Source organism: Ochotona princeps, chromosome 23 (genome assembly GCF_030435755.1).
Source record: "Ochotona princeps isolate mOchPri1 chromosome 23, mOchPri1.hap1, whole genome shotgun sequence".
Classification (NCBI taxonomy): Eukaryota; Metazoa; Chordata; class Mammalia; order Lagomorpha; family Ochotonidae; genus Ochotona; species Ochotona princeps.
The window spans coordinates 8,637,208-8,659,535 of NC_080854.1; the positions used below are offsets into that span (position 1 = coordinate 8,637,208).

The 22,328-nt window shown below is 42.3% G+C and overlaps 1 long non-coding RNA gene across 1 annotated transcript in view; it reads left to right on the forward strand.

Annotated features, from left to right (window-relative positions):
• LOC131483105 (uncharacterized) overlaps positions 1-22,328 on the forward strand; it is a 512,460-nt gene that overhangs the window by 126,974 nt on the left and 363,158 nt on the right. Inside the window, exon 3 of the long non-coding RNA XR_009247517.1 lies at positions 21,341-21,485. This is a non-coding gene — a long non-coding RNA (uncharacterized LOC131483105). The remainder of the gene's footprint in view (positions 1-21,340; positions 21,486-22,328) is intronic.

Genomic DNA, 22,328 nt, shown 5'->3' on the forward strand with positions numbered 1-22,328 from the left:
CATTCAGCCATGGACTTCCAGGAAGCTGTGGGTCTGGCATGTCTGACCCTGCTCACAGCCCTTGGCAGTGAAGTGGCTCTTTGTGAATGTATGCATGTTAGGGAATGCAGCAATTACTGGGCACCTTCTGTATGCCAGGCACCACAGAGGACCTTTTGCTCATGTTCCTGCAAGCCTTATGGCACTTCCTCGCACCATTATTATCTTCCTTGCACCAATGAAAAAACTAAAACTCAGGGGGGAAAGCAGCACAGCTGAGATTTGAACGTAAGATCTTTGGATGTCAAAATTCATTCTTCTGTTTCTAAGTATGTCACACAACCTCCAGGAGGTTCTGCAGATATTGCTTTCTATTATATTTCAGTGTTCCTTGCTCCAGGGTTTGTGGATGGAATTATTGTTCTCATATCATTGTTACTTTCAGACATTTCAGGAACAAAGAAATAATTGCCACCAGTGGTTCCTTTCATCATCTATTCCAAAAGAGAGCATCTGAAGTCATTAGTTATATTTTCCAGCTGTCGAAACTTCAATTTCAGTTTTGTATTGGTTCTCGCTTTCTTTTACGCTTGGTTGATGGAGAGTTAATTCGGTGTTTTCTTGCTCACTTTCAGGAACTCATGTTTGGATCTTCTCAACACTCATTTTGTTTATTTTAAAGAGTTAACGAAGAAGATCGTGGTTCTCTGGGTTTCTCATTAAGATGTTGCGGAGAAGCAAACAAGGTGGAACAGTGAACTGGGCTAGATATTCTCTGTCGAAAGAGGAGAGTGCTGCACGCACATTCATGGAAGCAGTGTTTTGTAATAAGCAGCACCTGTGTCAGAGCTGAGACAACAGCAGGGGCTTCTGCAGAGTTGGAGCTTCCTGGGAAGCAGCTTTGAAGAGGAAGCATTAGCCAGAGCTCACGTTTAACATTGGGACCCCTGAGATGAGGCCTGGAGTGAGGTCCTGCATAGGGCTGCAGTTGATGTTGATGACATCACTGTGGCGTGATCAGTTCCGTCCACATGTCATTGGCTGCTCAGTGCTTTTGCCATGAGGATGAGGTAGGCTCCAGTGCCCTTCTGAAGACAAGGGTAGAATGGTGAGCTTAACCCAGAGATGGGTAGGATTTACTCCTTGTGGTGCAGCAATTGAGTGGACTGGAGAAAGATGCTCTTGAAATGTGGCCTTTTCTTCCTTTGGTCATTATTGGTATTGCTTTCTTTAGATTTTCCATTGTGCAAAATGTGTGTTCAAGAGTCTATGTCATGTAGTTGGAAGCATAATAATAACAATACCGAATTACGCTCATGTGGAATAGGAACCCTCTCTTTTTGTAGTCTTTTCTCTGAAGCACTTCTTGAAATTTAGGTTTCTTACATCCTTGTATCTCTTGAATGTTTTTGTCACATAGTATCGATGCGTTTCTCAGTTATAAAGCAAAGTGTGTGTGTGTGTGTGTGTGTGTGTGTGTGTGTGTAAGAGAGAAAGTTCAATGCAAACTGTTAACGGGTAGGAATCTTTCTATCAAGGGCCATTTGAACATTTATAACAATATTCAGTATAATAACATAACCTATTAAACTATTAGCTTAGAAATTAGCCTGCTAGAGATTTACTGGATTTCGAGTTTCCATCTGGCATTGCCTTTGCAGCTCCAGATCAAATGATTTTTTTGCAGGCTAGTATGACCCACAGCCTGGCCATTCCCCATCCCTGCTGAACCACAGCCTAGCTGGGTTTCCAAAGACTATTTCTGTTTTAGAATAGCCTAGGAGCATTGAAAGTTTTATCTCAAGGGCTTGTGTTTTTGAGATTTCTCCTATGCATAATGAAAGAAAGAAATTTGTGCATCACACAGCCCTCATTTCTCTATCCTGCCTTGCCAATCACTCTAGCTTTCAGCTCCATAAATCAGTGTATTTTGTTGTAGGATGCTTGCAGAAGACATTTATGTGTTATGACATACATGTGGTGTATTAGGAGATTTACATTTCAACATAAAAGCAAATGATTGAAGAGCTTTGAACCATGGTCTCAGACTTGTCTCTCTCCCTGCTCCACACTCCACTGTAGTGAGAGAATCTCTCAGGCATTGGCCACAATATGATGTGTTCACAAACAGTGGCCACCGTCTGGCCTTCTGGTGAGTTTTCAGAAGCCTCTGATGCAGGGGTAGATTTAGCAGGAGTTCATGATCTGACTGCTGCCCTTACAATTGTACTGGTTTAGCTTATAAATGTGCCCTTTTAGCTCATGGACCCATTAGGGATCCTCAGAGGAAGAGGTTGGATGGAGCTCTGGCTGGCATGAGCATAAAGGGAGTTTCCTGAGAGATAGCAGGCATCTGTTGGCATCTCTGTCAGTTGGGTAGAAGCACGTTAGAGCTGCTAGAGCCCCACCTGAAGCCACAGCACAGAGCTTGCCTGTGGAGCCATAACTCTGCCACTACTGAACATGGCATGGGGAACGTGCAGGGGCCCTGCTGGTGCTCAACGTGGATGCTGCTTCTGCTCTGTGCTGAGGTTGCAGGCCTGGTGCCTGGCTGCTGCCATCATGATCCCCTGGGTAAACGCTCCTCATTCCCTGACCTGATGGAAACTGATCTGAAGCCCTGGCGGTGTGTCTGACTGTCCATGGCTCTCTCATGGTCTCTGCCCTGCTGGCTAGTAGGGCTGGGAAAACCAGAATCTGGTTATTTTGACTATCATGAAGGAAGTGGCTCTGTTTCTCGTTAACATGCATATGGGAAGAAATTCACCAACTATAGGTTGAGGTTCAGGTATTGTAAGGCTACAATCTAACCATATCACAATTGTTTCATGTCCAAAGGGTTTGTTCTGAGTCTTCAAATTTGCTTCTTACTAAAATCTACTTTTCCTTTTTTTTTGTTAAAGATTTATTTATTTTTATTGGAAAGTCAGATATGTACAGAGAGGAGGAAAGACAGAGAGGAAGATCTCCTGTCCAATGATTTACTCCCCAAGTAGCCTCAGTGGCCAGAGCTGAGCCGATCCAAAGCCAGGTACTAGGGGTTTCTTCTGGGTTTCCCATGCTGGTGTAGTGTCCAAAGGCTTTAGGCCGTTCTCCACTGCTTTCCCAGGCCACAAGCAGGGAGCTGGTTGGGAAGTGGGATTGCCAGGATTAGAACCAGAGTCCATATGGGATCCTGGCACATGCAAGGTGAGGATGTTAGCTGCTAGGCTACCGTGAAGGGTCCTAAAATCTTAATTTTTATTAAACCATTTACAAATGGTGTGTATTTCAAGTAGGAGAAGGAAGATACAAACATGACATTCAAAACTGCTTTATTGTTTTAATTCTGTTAAAATTGCTGTAGGCCACTGTTGTTGCGATGATTCCCTTGCTCCTCTCTGACTTCTCATAGCCAGAAACCAAGGACTTCGACTTGGAAGTAAATCTACTTCAGAAGAGTACAGTTGTGATGCAGGCTTAGAATGGGTGTAATAGAAGTAAATAAGCAATGATTTCAATAAGGCTGAACTGTTGCTTCAATTAGCCCTTTTCGCCCTCACTTATGGAATTTCCAGGAACCTCACATGGCAATTTTGAAATATTTGCCTCATTTTCATTTGGAGTCAGAAGGTTCACCATGAGGAAATACAGTACATTGAGTTAAACAGCATGCAGGATTTAACAAACCAGGGTCTATGTTCCTGCTAAGCTGTGGGACTGTGGGTAAGTTTCTTCACTCTCTGGATCTATTCCTTATTTGAAAAAGAACAGTGAGAATTCCAAGGTCACTGGGATGCTGTGAGGATAAAATAAATTCATAAATGGAAAACCTGTAAGTTTTACTCTAAGTTGTAGCTATTACTGTAATGGCTGACTTAGGAGAACATAGAAAAGTGGGTCTCTTCAAAGTGAAATAGGTTTCTTCTTTGGAGAAGCAATCCAGTGAGGTTGACTGACTTGATGCAGTGTGGGTAGTAGGAGGGAATTCTTGCTTGGGCAGTAGGTGGGGCTGTGTCCGACTAACGGACTTCCAAGGTACCCTTCAACAGCTGACTCCCTGATACAGTGACTTACTGTACAACTCAGATACAAGCTGGCCTACTCTTGTCTTTGATGTCAAAACACCAGCCGCTCAGGCAGTGCCAACCAGTGTCAATGCCCATCTGCAAGTGAACTGGCAAGGCCAAAGTGAAATCTGAAATTGTGATCCTTTGTAATTTGTCAAGTCTTCCACTTGACTTGAAGCACTTTGCGGGGAGGGATACTTTCTGGCTTCAGAGGACGACAGCACCCTGGCCCCGGGGCTGGCAGCTGGACACCTGTTCATGCGGGCTCAGCCGCTTGACTCTCTTCATCACCAGCGTGAGGAGGTGCAAGTCCGAGCTTGGATGAGGCTGTTGGAGACTTGATGGTATCTACCGAGGAACAGCCAGGAACTAGGGCTGAAGCATCAAGTATCTCATCAGGATTTTGGGTCTTGTCCACTTCAATGTCTGCATTTGCTTTTTGCTTTAGCGTACAGTCTAAACTAACAGGATGAAAGAATTCACTTACTCCTCTAACCCCTTCACGTCCTGGAATGGCAGCTTTCAGTAGGGCAACACTGTCGAACACTTTTTGACCATTGTCGGGCGATTTGCACATGAATTATTCCTTGCGCAAAAGTCTCTCCTGGCGCTTCACATCTTCCGCAGCTCCACCAAACTCCGCTGCCCCAAGTCCTCGGGAACTTGAGAGTCGAAGCCATGGGGCAGCAAGGACATTCTGCGGGGCCTGAGGCTGGTGAGGTGGTGGGCACTCGGCTTCCTCGGCAGGCCCCACAGCTGGTGCAGGATCCGTGGCCGGAGGCAACTCTGGGGCACGAACAGGAGTCGCCATTTTCCTGGAAGAATAGCTCCGTGAGCTTTTTGAAGCCTTTTGATATGCACCTTTTCGGTAATAGCTATTCTAATAGGTGCTGCCTAGTGGTTTCAATTTTCAAGAGACATGCCCCTGTTTAAGTCCTATGTGCAGTAGTGAAAATGATAAGATTCTGGTACAATAGGCCAGGCCAATTGAAGAACCTCTCCTCCACCGCGAAAATGGGCTAATGGCCAGAATGGGAGTGGACCTGGTTTTCTGCTTTATTTTTTCCTCACGTCCCCCACCTCCCGCCATCTTCCTTGAGTTTCATGAATCTGGCTCCTGAAGCTTCCCGTTTTCAACGCAAGGAAATGCCTGTCTTGAATGGGCCAACCAGTAAATCAATGGAAGTAAACCTAAGACCAGGCAGACACAGTTCTACCTTGGCCAACTCAGAGCTGGCCTGGGCACCGTTGCCCAAGGCAGGATCCTTTAGACCTCTTGCACAGGAGCCAAACATGGACCATGAGGGAGTGAGCAAGTGATTGAGAGGCAGAGAGTGAGAGTGAGTGTGAGAGAGAAACAGAGTGCCAGAGAGAGATGCTGGATTTTCTGAAATGAAATACGCCCTTGATGTGACTAACTTTCTAGCATTATGGAAGCTATGGGCAACAAAAAGATGAGGGAGAAAGCCAACGAGCGACATGTGGCCAGGACTTTTCCCCGGCCATTTTACCTCCCTGACCTCTGAAGGGAAAGCCTCCTTTTTGTTAGTTCTTACTCATGCTTTCAGAGTCCACTATTTAGAAGATATGGCCCAAGAATAAACTCGGATGTAACCAGTTTGTTTCAAGAAATAAACACTGCTTTTGAGGGCAGACTGCATGTGAAAATTCGATAACATGGGGAGCAGATAAGGCTTTTGTGTGACACAGAATAGATACAGCTCTGAGACAACATACAGCTCTGGTTTTCTCCAACCAGGCCATGGAACTGTCAGAGAGGTTTTCCAGCTGGCCATCAGTAACTGGTTCTCGCTCTAAGTGTGGTTTTGGCCCTTATTTGCCCATTGCAAGTGGAAATCTTTGATCAGTAAACAACCTGTACAACTGTACATGGCGAACTTGACATTGGCCTGGTGTGGGAAGGGTGATAGGAGTGTTTGATCAGATCTGACCCCAGCCAAAGTAAGGAGGCAGGGATTTACAGAATGGGCAACTAAGTAAAGCCAAGGACAGTTAAGGCAGACGGAAGGGGATTCTGAAGGGGAGTTTAACTTTTCTGCTTTTTTTCCCCTCTTGATTTTGACCTGTTAATATGATACAGTGCAGATTATGCACTGTTTGACAGGCACAAAAGGAAAAGAAAGAAAAGGTACATTTTTTGCTCTTGAGATGTTTGTAATCCAACTCGGCAATTCCATTTCCCCATCCTTTATGCTTCACTACTTACTGCATTTACTTTTAGTTCTTGCTGTTTAAATGGAGAAAGCAGAGGCAAAACCAGACACTATGATAATGGAATTTGATGTTTTTGGTCTTTGATTACACTTCTCTTCCAAAGCCTCGGTATTTCACATTGTTAATAATAATGTTCTTTGTAGAAAAAAAAGTCCTTAATATGAAAATGTTACAGATGGCCTTTTATGAGGAGCTAAAGACTGTCAGCATAAATAGATCTAATTATTGGCCATTGTTGTAGAATGAACTGTCTTCAATAAAAGAAGTCAAGCTTCTAAAATTAAGAGACTTTACATTTTTTTTTAAAGACTTCAGAATAATCACTGGTCTTTGCTTGACTGGTTTTCAACAAGTTATGCTGTCCTGTTTCCTCTGGTGCAACCATTCCTATCCCTCCGGTGCAGCAACTCTGAGACTTCCTTGCACTTGTTTGCTGGGCTAGAATTTAGATTAGGAGAATCCCAGTGCATCTGCATGTTGAGCTTCAGCAGTAGGGGAGACCTTAGGTCCAAGCCCCTAATGAAGCCTAGGATCTTATGTGTTGCTCTAGGAGTAGCAGTATACTCTTCAACAACACTAGCTATTGGAACTGCTTGCAGAGTGAAGATATGAGAGGACTGGTGTTTCCTGGAAGAATTATAAATCAGTTCTTGCTTTCAATACAATGTTTTCCCCAATGCACAGTGTGGAAAACCTTAGGTATTTACAGAATTTCATGGACTCTGCCAAAGTAAAACCCTTGCTGCTACTCTCTCACAAAAAAAGACCTTAAACGCTGTGAATTTGTAGGACAGTTAGGACTCTACAATCTTATGGTTAGTTTCTAGAAGTCTTTGTTCTTAGCGTTTATTGGCATTTGTTGAGAAAAATTAGGGGGAGTCACAAATTCGAATTGCAAGGTAAAACCAAAGTCTACCTGATGACACTGATTTTACCTTGAATTGATTAGAGCTCTGTTTATTTCTTAAAACTGCAGCAAGAACTTATGATATTATTAAAAATACACATGGAATCATGTTTGTGTAAATCTACAGATAAGTGAAGCAAATTCTCATCTTTAACATGTGAGATCTACGAAGTTCTAAGTTCTTTGTGCAAGCGTAATTCCTAAATTAATTTTAAAATAAATCAAGTAAGCACTGTTGGGATGACAATATCATTTCAATGTTAAAAAAGTCAAGCTTTGGAGAGAAACTTTTGAAGAAGCGGAAAGAGCTGTCAGTATAAAATATACTCCACTCTTTCAACTAATTAATTGAACTATTTATTTGAAAGGCAGATCAGGAGAAAGAGAAAGAAAGGCAGAGAGAGAGGGAGAGACAAACATTTACAGATGGATGGCTTTCATCCCAAAATGGCTGCAACACCCAGGTCCTGTCCAGGCATAGGTGGGGAGCCGGGAACTCTATTCCGGTTTTCCACATGGGGGTAGGTGCCTAAGTAAGTGAGTCACTTCCCAGTACCTTCCCAGGTGCACTAATAGGAAGCTAGATTTGGAATAGAGTATCCAACATTGAAACTGGTACTTTGCTGGGGGACGCAGGTGTCAAGAGCGGCAGCTTATTCCACTGTGCCACAGTGCCCGTCGCTCCATTCTTGCAGCCAGTTTCCTAAACAACCTTGTGATAGGAAAAAATGGACATTTCTGTCCCAAAAGTTGCATGTGTGGATACTTTGGAGTCTTAATACTATAATTATAGGAAAGATTCCACTTGACACAATGAATTTTGCTAAAAATGTTGGAGAAACATAGATTTGAATAATGTAAATAAGTGACTTTAAAAAATCCAACAGAAGGAAAATAGTTTCTTTTTTTTTTTTTTTTTTTTTTTTTGCTAAGGAGAGTTCCATTTGGCTCTTAAACCAGAATAAACAAGTGTGTCTCAGTTGAAATGACACCCAGACTTAGAAAATGTAACAGGCTCATTGATAACTGAAACATAACCCTATCAGCGAAATGTTTAATGAAGCCTCCTTTTCAATGTGTGAATTGGTTCTCGTCTAAGTCTGTTTTCTGTTGCTGTAAATGAACACCATATACTCAGTAATTGGTTAAGAATTGAGGCTTCGTTGGCTTATGATTTGAGAGACTGCTAATTCCGAGAGCATGATGCCAGCATCGAATGGGAGCCTTCTTAGTGCATCCTCACATGGTGAAGGCATTGCTTGGTGGGAGCAGAGCAGAGGTCCTGTTCGGGTCTCCTTTCCTCTTATCAAGCTGCTACTGCCATCCTGGGCACCCTATGCTTTAGTAATCCTAATTACATCCCTTAGTCCTATCATGAAATATCATTAACTATGACTTTTAGAATCAGGTTTATCAACACATAAATTTCTGGGTGATACATTCAAACTATAGCAATTTCCTAATAGAGAAATAGGGTATTTTAACAAGAACATTTTTTTTCTTACCAGAATCTATGGTAGGTTGGTATTGAAAATGATCTAACCATGCTTGACCACAAAGAGTTTGTGATTTCCCCTAGCCATTGTAATGTCCAGTGGATACCTAAAATATAAATAATTTGAAATACCACACTTGGAGTGTTAGGTTTCAGTGTATCTGGAGATAGCTTCTATGAGTGGGGCAAATATTATTATTGCAGAATTGGTTATTGCATTGGAACTTCCAGTTGCCAGCAAAATTTACATGGCCAAGTCTGCTTTCCTTTTCTCTTCCAAATCCAAAAATATTTTGAGTGAAATTCAATACAAATGCAACTCATTCCTGTGACTTAGTAGTGCTTTCTGCTTACACTGGGTTGGTTGTTTGCAGATTCTTGTCATGAATCTTACAGCTTCAAGGACGAAAACATGGAACCACACTGCCTCAGGTACTGGCCATAGATCATCTGGGCTCAATGACTTTCTTAACTTGGAAAATCATTTTTTTTTCTGTCTTGGTTAAGTGAGCTAGGTGGTATCACCCATGGCCTGGCTCCCACTGTCATCTTACAAAGTTGTTCTAACCTAACACATTTGATGTGTCGGGTTTCACACTAGATGTACTTAGAGCCCCACAGAATCAGGTTTTGGGATTTGTGTGTCTTTGATTTATTGGAACATACCTGATGGTGTGTCATCTGCTGATTCTATGAGGGGAGCAGTCTTCCTACCATTATTCAACAGAGGCCTGGAGGTTCACAAGCAAATATTATCTGCTAAGTACAGCTTACAGAAGTACAGCTCATGGAAATGCCCTCCTGACTCCCCATAAGAAGTGCTTGTACCTCACCAGGGAAAGGGCTCAATTAAAATGTGTTGCGCATCTACACTTTTTTTTCTTGGACAAGAAGCTCAAATACTTCTTTGTAGTAATCTTACGGGAACTTCAGTAAGTATTTGATCACGAGAGTGATGACCAAGAAAGTAAATCAGAAGCTAGTACTTCCTAGTTAAATAAATTATCTTCAACAAAATAAGAGTTCTTGCCAGAGACTAAGCAAATTGATTTCCCCTTGGAATTGGGAACCTCAAGGTGGTAATAATGTAAGACTGGAAAATGAAGATGGAGAGGGATTTATGATTGTTTATCATCAGTATGGACACGTTCCTAATGTGCAGCTAGATTTAATTGGTTGCTAATTAATCATTAATGTCTTGACTCGTTCATCAATGTAACAAATATTCACATCTCTGCCACTCAACACCCTGGAGACCAGTATTACAAAAGACATTATTTTCCCTCTTAAGGAACCAAGAAGGAAATATACACAAAGCCACAGTGGTTATTTCTCAAACTATTGTATATGCAAGGAGATTATTTTTTCCCAATGTTGCATTTAAGGAAAAGTGTAGAAAAGCTTCAGATAGATAAAATCACCTTCACATTTACGATTGGTTAGTTTGAGCAATATGGTCATCCACAAACTAGGTAATGATAATGTATGACTTGGATGGGGAATGGTATTTCAAAAGGAAATAAATTTCAGTTTAGATTTTTGCCAAGTATGCAAGTCATTATTTATGTAATTTCTTTTGAGGATCACTGCAATCAATCTTATCAGGATAAATGCACAATCTCAGTGTTAGCAATCTCTGCTGTGATAATGTTTTATACTGTATGGCATTTGATGTTTATAGAACTTTGATGAACATTTTACCATGTTTCATCTTTACAATAAACCTGTCAATGAGTTTTGCTATTTTTGCTTTTTGTGGAGAAGTTGGAGTATTAGTGGTTTTAATGTAGTCTTCCTGGCTGTAGGAACAGTATTTTCATAAAAGATCTTGAGTGGAGTTAGCCTTCTGTCTCTCAATCTAGGGAAGTTTCTATGATACCACATCAAGGACTAATGGATGGGCCATGTGTCAGGACCAAATGTGGATCTGGACAGTCTGAATCACAGCTACCAAGTTGAAGGGAGAAATGTGTTTAAAACATTAAGGCTTATTTATTGGCATAGTCAGTGGAGTGGAGAGAGGGAGAGCACGCTAGTACGCTAGCACTCCAATCCACTGGTTCATTCTATACATGTCTGCAACACACAGGGCAGGGTCAAGCCCCAACCTGGAGCTGTGAACTCACTCTGTATCTCACCTGTGGGTGGAAGGGACCTGGATGTTTGTTATATTTACTACCACCCATGTGTGCCTTAGCAGTAAGTAGAAATAGAGGTGTGGAAGTGGGACATTAGTCAAGGCCCCTTGAGATGTAGCTTCTTAGCCACTGTGCCAATTGCCTGCCACATGGAGAAAGTCTTATCACTTAATGATTTGTTTCAAAAGATGACATAGCAGGTCTCCACCTCATCCATAGCATTCTTAAATAGTTAGTTTATAGGAAAAATTGGGAATTAAGGTTGAGGATGGAATTAAAAGCCAGCAGAGCAGATGACCTTATAAAAGGGTTAAACATTGAGGTTCTACCTAACTCCAGATTAGTCTACACACAGAGCTCTACTAACAACACCTGCTGGTGTGGATGTGGGAGGAAAAATACCCTCCTTCACTGCTGTTGGGAGTAGGTGCAACCACTGTGGAAGTCAGTATGGAAAGTGCTAAGAGAATTGAAAATAAACCTGCCATATGACCCAGCTATCCCATTTCTGGGAACACATTCAAAAGAAATTAGATGTGCAATGAGAAAGGGATCTGTAATGCTATGTTTATAGCAGCACAATCTATAATGGCAAAGACATGGAAATAACCCCAGTGCCTGTCAAAAGATGAGTGGATAAAGAAACTGTGTTACATCTACTCCATGGAGTACTACTCAGCCATTAAATAGAATGGAATTCTACCATTTGCAACCAAATGGTCCCAATTAGAGACCTTTATGCTCAGTGAAATAAGTGAGTCCCCAAAGGACAAATATCATATGCTCTCTCTGATATAAGGCAATCTTTATGCAAAATACAGGATTAATAGCTCTTTTAATACTGTTTTTGCTGCAACCAATGGATTTTGATATTTTTGTTTTTATTTTTACTTCTTCAAAATGGTTTCTTTTATTAAATTCTTCACTGACTAATAGATCACACAGTGGCATCATTTTCTCCAACAAACTTTTCTGTTTTCTTTTTCATTTTTTCATCGACACGTTGGTTATTCAGTAGCATGCTACTTAACCTCATGATGCTGTAAATTTTTGAAATGTATTCCTCTTGTTGATTTTGTTTTGTAGGTTTTAATTTAAGGGAATGCATAGTAACTGTGTAGTAAAGACTGTCACATCCAAATGTAAAGATACAATGCATTATGCATCTATTTCCAAATCAAAGGTGGACTCCCAATGAAACTGCTAAATATATCTTGACAATAGGATGCTGGACTCTCTGCCATTGTCTGTACCAGCAATGTCAGGACACAGTTGAATAGCAGAATGTTGGACTTATTACTGTTTATGAAGGACTATATTATTGTAATAATATAGGGAAAATCAGTGGGCAGGGAAAGGAGTTTGGGAGGGGATAAGGAAAACCCCAGAGCCTATGGAATTGCAGCATAAAAAAGAAAATAAAATAAATAGCAGTAATTAAAGCAGGGAGGTTATCCTAGATCTTCCAGGTAGACCCGGAGTAATTGTTTAAGGATTCTTCAACAACCTCGTGCCTGGAGTGGCGAGATTGGCAGCGATTCATATCTGGTGAACTATCAAAACCACTTGAGCAAGGATCTCAGAGCTTGCCGCACATCGGGGACCTGGGATGGGTGGGAGACTGGGTGGGACTTCTCCCTCAATATTCCCTTTACCTCAGATATATGAAGGAAACAATAGGGAGATAATAGTCTTACCCACTTCCCTATAGCTCTTGTACCTTTTTACGCTAATTAACAATGTAAAGATTGTAAAAAATATAATAAAAAAAAGAAGGAGGGAGAAGAAGATGGAGATATGACAAAGAAAGATGACTAAGGGAAAAGATGTTTTCTCTAGGAACTCCAGGAAGAAAATGCACCTCTGTGAGCATCTTGGTCTTAGCCCACTGTGACCCGGGGCGTGCTTGCGATCTGCAGAAGCAGAAGGTAGTAAAGTGGTGGTGTTTTACCCCGCTAAGGTTGTGATGGTTTCTTACAGGAAACTAGCCTAGGTGTGATGGTTGTTAAAGTCTTACCTGTAGCACTGGATGCTCAGAGCAGACATTGTGACTGGGAATCCCTTATTGCTGCCCTGTGGACATGGTAAGAGGTGGGTTAGTGGTTCACTCAGTTGTTTGTTAATACGCTTTTACTATACATTTGTGTGGAGCCAGCTTTGGCTTTAGACCCAACAGTAAGCAAGACATAAAAAAATTCTTCCTTCATTGATGCTATAATTTTAGAAGAGGAGACAGGAAATACTTCTGTAAAATACAAGGGGATTTCAGAAAGTTCATGGAAAAGGGAATTAAAATTTAATTTGGTGCAAATGGCTTTGGGAATCTATGCACACAGATGTTGAAGAACTCATGGAACTTGCATATTTTGGAAACACTATTTGTGTACTTTAAAATGTTTTGCACCAAAATAAGAACATCGTTTTTCGTTTAAACTTTCCATGGTACTTTAAAGATACAAAGACTGAAAGAGAGACAGATAGACATTCAGAGATCTTCATCTGGTGATTCATTTTCCAAATGCCTGCAACAGCCAGAGTTGTGCAAGGTTGAATCCAGGAGCTAGATCTCAATTAAGATTGGCAAAGCGGGCATAAGGGACAGAAGTAGTACCAGCAATTCCTTTCACCTCTCACTGCATACCTTGGTTGACATCTGGAGTTGGAAGCTTAGGCAGGAGCCCAGGGTGCTCTGATAAGAATTGCAAGCATCCCAAGCAACATATTACTTGCTAGATTCAAATGCCAGCTCCTGCAGCCTCTTTTGAATACTTGGTTTGTAACATATATTACAGTGTCATAAAAATGAGTTTTAAGGACTGAACAGTGATAGAAAATAGAGTTGTATTTGTGTATGCACATTTTATTTTTAAATTATCAGTGTGTGTGTGTGTGTGTGTGTGTGTGAGAGAGAGAGAGAGAGAGAGAGAGAGAGAGAGAGAGAGAGAGATTCCTCAAATGTTTGGGATGGCCTTGGCTGTGTCATGCCATATCCATGAGCTAGGTACTCAGTCCAGCTTTCCTACATGATTAGCATGGACCTAAATACTTGAGTTACCGTCTGCTATCTCCTAGGATCTGTGCTAGTGGAAAGCTGGAATTGGGAGCTGAGCTGGAACTTACACCGAAACACTGACATATAGTACCACTTAGGCCAAAAGAACAGCTTGGCTTGTAAATTTTTAAGGGTGTACTTGGAACAGGTATACTAAGCAGGTGCTATGTAAATGCAGACCTAAGACTTATGTCAGAAAGGAGGCAAGGAGCCAAGTGGCTTTGTGGGAGATGTCCCAGGTGAATACCTGCTTATAGCCCCTGGAGGCCTGGCCTTGGAGTTTTTCTTTTCAGCCAGGTTCTTTTTCATCATCTATACTGCAGAGGAAAAGCAGTCTAATTCCAAAGGCTTGCTGGGGAGAGCTGGAGACAGAGGATCTGAGAACGTTTCAGTACTGATAGTCAATTTTATGAAACAATTGTCTGAATTTATTTGGAAGCTAGTGGGAAGTGATGCAACTGATGTAAGTACTGTTGGCATTTCCTCATAAATTCAAAGAGCTTTTACTTTGCAAAAGATAGGCAGGTTGATTAATGTCCTGAAGCAAACAGGATTGTGGATGCTCTTACACACAAGCCCCACAGAAAGCTCTCAGAGAGCTAAGCCTCTCTAGTTTTATATTGCTGCTATGTAATATGGCCACCTCAGCGTAACCTCTGTCTTGCAGCTTTAGAACTCACAGACACTATCCCCGTAATACAATACAGGTCAATGGTTGCAGTGCAGTGGGTTAGGCAACTTCTTGGGAGGTCTACATCCCATTTTGCTGTTTTATGTATCCTGGCTACTCTGTTGCCAATCCAGCTTCTTGCTAGGAACTGGAGGATGGTCCAACTACATAAATTCCTGATGCCCATATGGAAGACTTGGATAGAGTTTCTTTCTCCTGGCTTTAGCCTGGCCCAGCCCTGAAAGCTATGGGCATTGGAGGAGGAGTAAATCAGTGGCTACAAGATCTTTCTTCCTCCCTTCTGATCCACAGCACCCCAAACCTGACTTCCCCAGCTCCTTTCACTCTGCCTTTTACTAAATAAATACAACTTACAAAGTTATTGGCCAGGATTTCTTTAAAGAAGCAGCTACACAGAGCATCTGCTATTCATTACAGTGCAGGCAGCAAGGAACCTAAAGAGGAGTCCACTCTGACCAAAGACAGAAGTTTGCACCTATAAGAGGAGAAAAGACCAACTGGCAAGAGTAGTTTGGATTAGCTACAGAAGTATCCCGAGAAATGAGAAATTTGTGCAGTGTTGGAGCCAGATTTCTCACGCAGCACAGATCTATATGAGAATGGGAGAGAGGGAGGAAGGGAGACAGAGACAGAGATAAAGAAAGGGAGAGAAGAGAAACTGAATGATAAGGACAAAAACTCCAGAGTTATGTGGAAGTTTTAAAAAATGTCCTCAAAATCCTTCAGTACTCTTTCCGTCAACAAGTGGGGTCTATGCCCTTGAATCCTCTTGCGACTGCTTGACCAAATAGAATATGGTAGAAGTGACACTGTGTCAGTTTTTGGGTGCAGGTCTTAAGAAAAGGGTAATTTCCACTTCCTGGTTCTTGAATTGTTTGGTCTTGGAACCCAGATGCCATGCTGTGAGGGCTTGCCCACTTGGAGAGGAGCTGGCAGCCAGGCTTGCGCAAGCGCCTTTTCAGAAGTACCTTTCCATTGCCTGTTGAGTGACTGCAGCTGATGGGACATAGAGCGGAGAGGAGCCATCTGCTGAACCCTGCCCCGAATGACCAGTTTATAAAAAAATAAAGTGGGGTAGCTTGTTATATGTTGGTAATTGCAATAAAATACATTTTAGATGTCCCAAAGGGGGAAAATGCTTTGTTATTTTATATGTGTGTCATATAAATCATGTAATTATGATTAGAACTTTGTATACCCATTTTGGAGTCATTGCCTCTGTCTCTAAGAAAAGGCACATACACGAAGCTGTTAAATACAGTCAGGTTTCTGGACCTCCCACATTCACACATAGGCATGTAGAGTTTGGTTTAAAACCTCTGTGATCAAGGTTTCTCTCCACCACTGTTATAAAGTGAAACTTGGGTTAACCTTAGGAAGGATGATGGTGAAGATACTGGGCTTTCAGTCATTGGACTTGAATTTCAATCTGGTTCTTTCATACACTGGCTCTTTGATTGTGGACAAACCAGAAAACCTTCCTATATCACCATTCAGGATGGTGCAATGTAGAGTAAAATCTGTTCTTTCCTCAAAGGAAAGTTGAAGTTTTAAGGAAAAGGAAAATAAAAGGGATGGAAATGACCTTTAAAAAGTCTTAACTATTCCCCTTAGAGATGTTCAGTGTTTGCTAACTTAATTTTTTTAATATTTATGTTTACTGGAAAGGCAGATTTACAGGCAAGGAGAGACTTAGAGAAAGCTCTTCTGTCCACTGGTTCACACCCCAAGTGGCCACAATGGCTGGAGCTGAGCCAATTGGAATCCAAGAACCAGGAACTTCTTCTGGGTCTCCTGCACGAGTGCAGCAGGATCCCAAGGCTTTGGGCCATCCTCTTCTGCTTTCCGTGGCCATAAGCAGGGAGCTGGATGGGAAGTGGAGCAGCTGGGACGTGAATTCGTGCCCATATGGGATCCCGGCACATGAAAGGCGAGGATTTAGCTCCGGAGTTATCATACCAGGCCCACTGACTTAATTTTTGGCTGTTGGTATCCAGGAGGTAAGTCCTGAGGAGATAGTATCAAGCAATGCATGGATGGAACAGGGACTTCAGCAAGCCCCATCCCCCATGCCTAGTGCCTGCTGTATCGCCTGGTCACACCAGTGTGCTTTGCCTCAGGAGTCAACTTAAAGGAAGGAGGACGAACAGTAACAGAGATGGGTATCAGTTTACACCAAAGCAGAACTCCGCCTCTGGGCATAAGGAACTGGAAACAGTATGTACAGAATCCCCACCAAATATTAGAGCACACAGACACTGACTTCAGCATTGGCGTCACTGGGATAGAAAGTCTGTTTACATTGTTTCATATGACGTCAGCAAAACATTTTAAATAGCAACTCCTTGGCTGCCTGCAGTGGGTCTGAAAATATGAAATAAAGCATTGACTGCAGACCTAGTTTGCCAGCAGGGTGTTCCAAGCCTCCTGCTTTGACTTCTGCTGTAACAGATTACCTTGTGGCTGTATTTGCACAGTTCGTTCAGGCTTAAGAAGCTTCATGGTGCTCAGGGCAAAACACAGATGGTGTGAGACAACACCCAATGTTATAACCTTCAGCACACAAGATCTACAGTGGCTGTTTTCCTTTCTGATTGTGAGTCTCAGGGTAAGGAGGTGAGGAGCAAACGCAGAAACTACAACTGCATGGACCAAAGGTAATTAGCTGCCGTCAGACCTGGGGACTGTGATCCATGGGTTGTACAAGGGCACAACAGCAGCTGGCCAGCACACAGTGTGCCCCAGGATGCCAGATATCCACACTGTGTTTATGCGTTCACATCAGTGTAAGTAGGGTCAATTTTGACTGAACTTTAAAAAAAATACAGTGCATGAATGCTTTCTCCTTTTCATCTTTTCCTTTCTTCAAAATCCTCCAGAATTGGAAGTCAATCACTGTTTGGGCTTGGGTACAAGGGGCAGAATTAAGTTGCTTATGATGAATTCAGACCGATGAGCAGGACTCCCTGTGTGCAAAGCTGCATTGGTTTCTGCCCTTCATCTGTGCCGTGGCAGAAATGCCCTGCAGGGACACAGACAGAAGTGACCTTGAGAGACCTCTAGCACCAGCCTGGGAGGGGAATGACATCACTTGCTTTTTTTTTTTTTCTCTAGAGGCATCCATTGGGTTTAATGTGAAGATAGCTCACTGTCAGGCCTCTGAGAGCGACCCGAAGTTTGAGTGGCTGAAAATGCAGTCACAAAATAGTTGTGAGTTCTAAAGCAGAGGATTTATTCTCAAGGGCCCCCTGCCAGACTCTATTAAGCCTTAGATTTCCTTTACAGAAATCGGTGCCAATAAAGAGGCACGGAGTTTAAGAAGCTGAAACAGAATGAAGGAAATCGATGTGGATCCCATAGGTACACGGAAACAAATCCTTAGTTAGAACTTTGTTTTTAAAGAAGCACACAGATAATTACTCTCTATGTTGTTCTCAAATGTAGTCTTTTCATCTGGGTTTTGTGTGCTATGCATATTAATCTCAGCCATTATTTTTTCCTGCTAGATCATTTATGAATGACTTGATGCTTTTCTGGTACTTCCTCCTGGGCCATGTGCTGTGGAAATGGGGATGAATCACCCCTTGGTCCCTGCTTGTTAGGAGTTCATGTTCTGGGGCCTGGACCGGCTGTGTGGGCAGTCAACTTCTCTGCCACTTGATCAGACACACAGGTGGAAGTCAGGGCTGCGGTCCAGAGGGACATGTTCACCCAGAGTGCCTAAGAAACAGTGCTGAAAAAGAAAACAGGTGACTTGTATGCTGGGCAGAGGCGGTTGGACTTTAAGCTGGGATTGCCTTGGAAAGATGTTGTGACAGATGTAGCCTGTGCCCCTGCTATATTGCATTAACAGTCACTGGTCCTGTACACCCAATAGCTCAATGACTGTGAATCGTAGAGCTACATCGTGGTAGGCCAGAAGTAGACTCTCTGGGGTATGACCCTCTATAACGGTTGATAAGTATTTCAGAAGCTTCGGTCTCAGAGTGAGGTAGTAGGTGGCATGTTCTCTGGTCTCCCAGAGATGCCAGACAGTGTTGTTTTCTTTCCAGCACTGCCATTCTTCCACATTCTGCCACTTTTGCTTCCTGGCATCACTTCTTAACGAAACTCTTTGGTTCTGCTTAAGACAGTTTGAGGTACAGGGAGTAACATGAAAATGGGCTGTAGATGGCTTTCCTGAAAACAAGAGTAAAAGAAGATGACACAAGCAATTTAGAAAGTACAGTTCTTAGAAATTTAAAATCTGGCTGGATGTATCCTGAAAGGGAGGCAGAGCACCTGGCATGATTCTAGGTTTGGATTGGTGGATGGGAGAAATCTCCTGTCATAAGGAATACAAGAGTTTTGATGAAATGTCATGATTTGGACTTGACTTTGCTGAGCTTGAAGTAGGGCCATGAACAGTATGGAGCTTAGAGGAGAGAACTAGTTAGCAGACTTCAATCCGGAAGCCAGGCATTGGCCTCTGAGTTGTGGAGAGTGGTTGGATGGGTGTGGGCAATCAAGTAATAGGGGGTGACAAGTGGGGAGAATTCCTCAGGGACAAACTCTGGGAGTCCCAACCTTTAACAAACAAACTTAGGAGGAACATGCTGTTTGGGGGAAGTCTGGAATCCCAGGCAAAGGCCAAAGCAGTGATGTCATAGATGCCAAGAGTGGGAACAACACGATCAAAGGTGGCAGAATTTGTCCAGGATCTCCATTTTGGGTAGCCTGAAGAAGTTCATATTCCTTTAGATCAGCTAAAGTGCATCATGTGTCCCTCCCTACCCTTCACAAAAATCTAGTTTGATTATGCAGAGAATAGGCTAACCAAAAAGGGCTTTAAAAGGGATTGTTTTAATGAACAGATAAGAATGATATTTAATTATAGATGAATAAGTATGACTTCGGTTAGCACACCATACAATGCCAGCCTCCATTTAGATAATTTATATGAAACTGAATACTTGCAAAACTTAGAGTAATTGGGTCAGAATGTCTCTTGTAAGCCAGTTGCCTTTTTAGGTGTAATCCTGTAGCCAATGCTCCTATGAATTTTAAGTAAGAATTTTCCTTTCTGGAGCCTATTATTTGTGGTTAAGAAGTTGTTTTTCAGAGCTAGGCTCCTGGGCTTCACATTTTTTTTTTCTAAGAAAAGTTTGTTTAGTTTTGCTATTGTCTACGTGAAAGAGAGAGTAATAGAGACAAATCTTCCATCTGGTGCTTCACTCTCCGAATGCCTACAAAAACCAGGGCAGGGCCAACTTCATTCCAAGGTGAAGCCATCACCCAGGACTTCCAGCCCGGTCTTCCCGTGGCGGGAGGACAAACATTTGGGTCATGATTTGCTATCTTCCTGGGTCTGAATTAGCAGGACAATGGCTAGGAAGAAGAGTAGCTGGTCCTTCAACCTGTACCCCCAAAATGGGACGCAGGTGTCACAGACGGCAATTTAACGTGCTATGCCACCACACCTGCCCCTCCACAACTTCTTCTTGATGATCTTCGGGGTAGGCATTGAAATCTTCAGGTATAAAATGAGGATCATGACTCAATTTCTCAGGGCAAACCTCAGCACCAGGTGAGTTGATTCATACAATACACCCGAAACAGCATAGTATTTGAAGTATATTTTTAGTGTTTCTTTTTTCCCTATTTCATATTTGCTGCCATTGTTTAAAAAATGGACAACAGCATGGTATAAAGACATAAATATTGACCTAGAAAATAAGCAGGAGGGATCCGCTCAGCTGTTGTATCAGCCCCGTGGACTGGGGCGGGTGTTCAGTTCTGAGTCCACTTTCTTCGTCTGTAAAAAAAAAAAAAAAAACGGAGATGCGGAGGGAGACATTTTGAGGTCAGTCTTCATTTCAACACCCCAGAAGTCCACATTTTACTCGAGAGTAGCAAATTTGTACGGGCGCTTTAGCTGTAGTATGTTTTCCCCTAAGGGAAAGATTAATGGGTAAGCAGGAGAAATCAGAACACATTTCCATTAAGCAAATGCTTTCTGGAGAGTACAACAAATGTTTTGGTTTATTTTCATATGATTCTTTGACTCAAAAATATGAAACAGTTGCTTATGTTATGTTCTTTTATTTTGGAATATATTTGTGACTGGAACAAACCCAGTTTTTTTTTTTTTTGCCTTGTCTCATAACTCTTAAGGAAAAGTACTTTTTATACATCTGTTTCATTTGATAATGCTTTAATCTGTTCTTTTCAATTTTAAACATGGCATGTGTAAGCAAGCTAATTTTGTAATAATTTTCTAACTAGATTAACAGACTTCAAACTGATAGTTGATCTTGGTTCTTCACTGGTGGTGATTCCAATTAGTTATTTTCCATGTGCACACAAGGGGGAGCTTTTGAGACATAGGTTTGAATGTCACACTTGGATGACTTCTCAGCAAACTTGATCCTGGAATGATGGGTGGGAGTTCTCCCTCATTGGAAGTATGAGAGAGCACGCTTGGGTGTGGAATGTCAAATTTCCCTAGTGATCCTTGTCTAGGATGGGACCAGACATCCAATTTCCAGTTTGCTCCCAAAAGTGGTAGCATGCTTGTATTCTCTAGCAGGAAGGGATTAAAACTAAAGGCATAAAAATTACAGGCGGATTCAGTGGTTTCTGGTGGCTGAGCAGGAAGCATATGGGATCATACACCTGAGTGAGGGTGGGGAGGGGGACTCTCTATGGGTGAAATAGGAACAGGGGTCACATCAAAACTCTGAATTGGACAGTGCCCCTTTGTAAGGAGGCTTCTGAAGGAAAATCCTAACTCCCAATATATATATATTTTTTAGGAAAAGCAAGGTCTAAAAGCGTGTTGGAAGACAAAGAAAGTTACTCCTCGAGAGAGAAGATACGGAACTGAATGGCCTGAGCCGAGCCTCATGTTCCTAGTGTCTGGTGCTGTGTGCTTTTTGAGGAAAACGCAGAAAGACGGTGGTGAGTGGAGTGCGACCTCAGGGGACCTGGGCTGGAGTCGATGCTGTCTTTTCCAGTGTATTTAATTGTGTTCAGTCCCTGGGTTTGTAGGACCTGCACAATCTGCTCAGATTTGAGCATCCATAGTGAGTTACGTTGTTAGCATCAACTACGTGAACAAACTGGTACCCAAAGACACAAGGCATCTAACACTCTGTTCTAGCAGCATACATTGTTCCTGTAGTTCTGAGAGTTTGCCCCCTGGAGTCCATCAAGGTATACTGCTGAAGAGAGGTTTTTCTTGAGAATGTGCAGGCCTTGAGTTAGCGCAGCATCCTGAGTTAGTCCTGTGACACATGTGCATATAATTATGCAGTTTCGTTGGTTGTTGGGCACACACACATTGTGGTATTAAGCATGTAAGAGTTTGGTGAAGATTAAATGAGATGTGATGAACATAATGGAAGACACAGAAATATAGAGAACGTTAAAAGGTATATTTGTTGTTGTTAGTGGGATTATTATCGTCTCAGTCCTTTTCTCTATCATATCACTTCATCTATCTAGTCTGAGACCCTTACTGCTTTTACCTTCATGATCCATTTGTTTCCATGTTAATGAACTTAAGATGTTAGTCTAAAGTGATACATAACCCTGAAGTCTGAGGCTCTTTCAGAAACCAAGGGTTTCCCCCAATTCTGTGTCTGGTCCTTTGTGAGTTGGTTGTGGCCCTGCTTCACAGTGTCGTCACTCTGGGACCCAGGCAGAGGAGGAAACCCCACTCCAGGACACTGAGGCAGGAAGTGGAGAACACATTGATCCTTAAAAGGTTTGCTTGCAAGTGACACGGAGCCAAGGCTACTG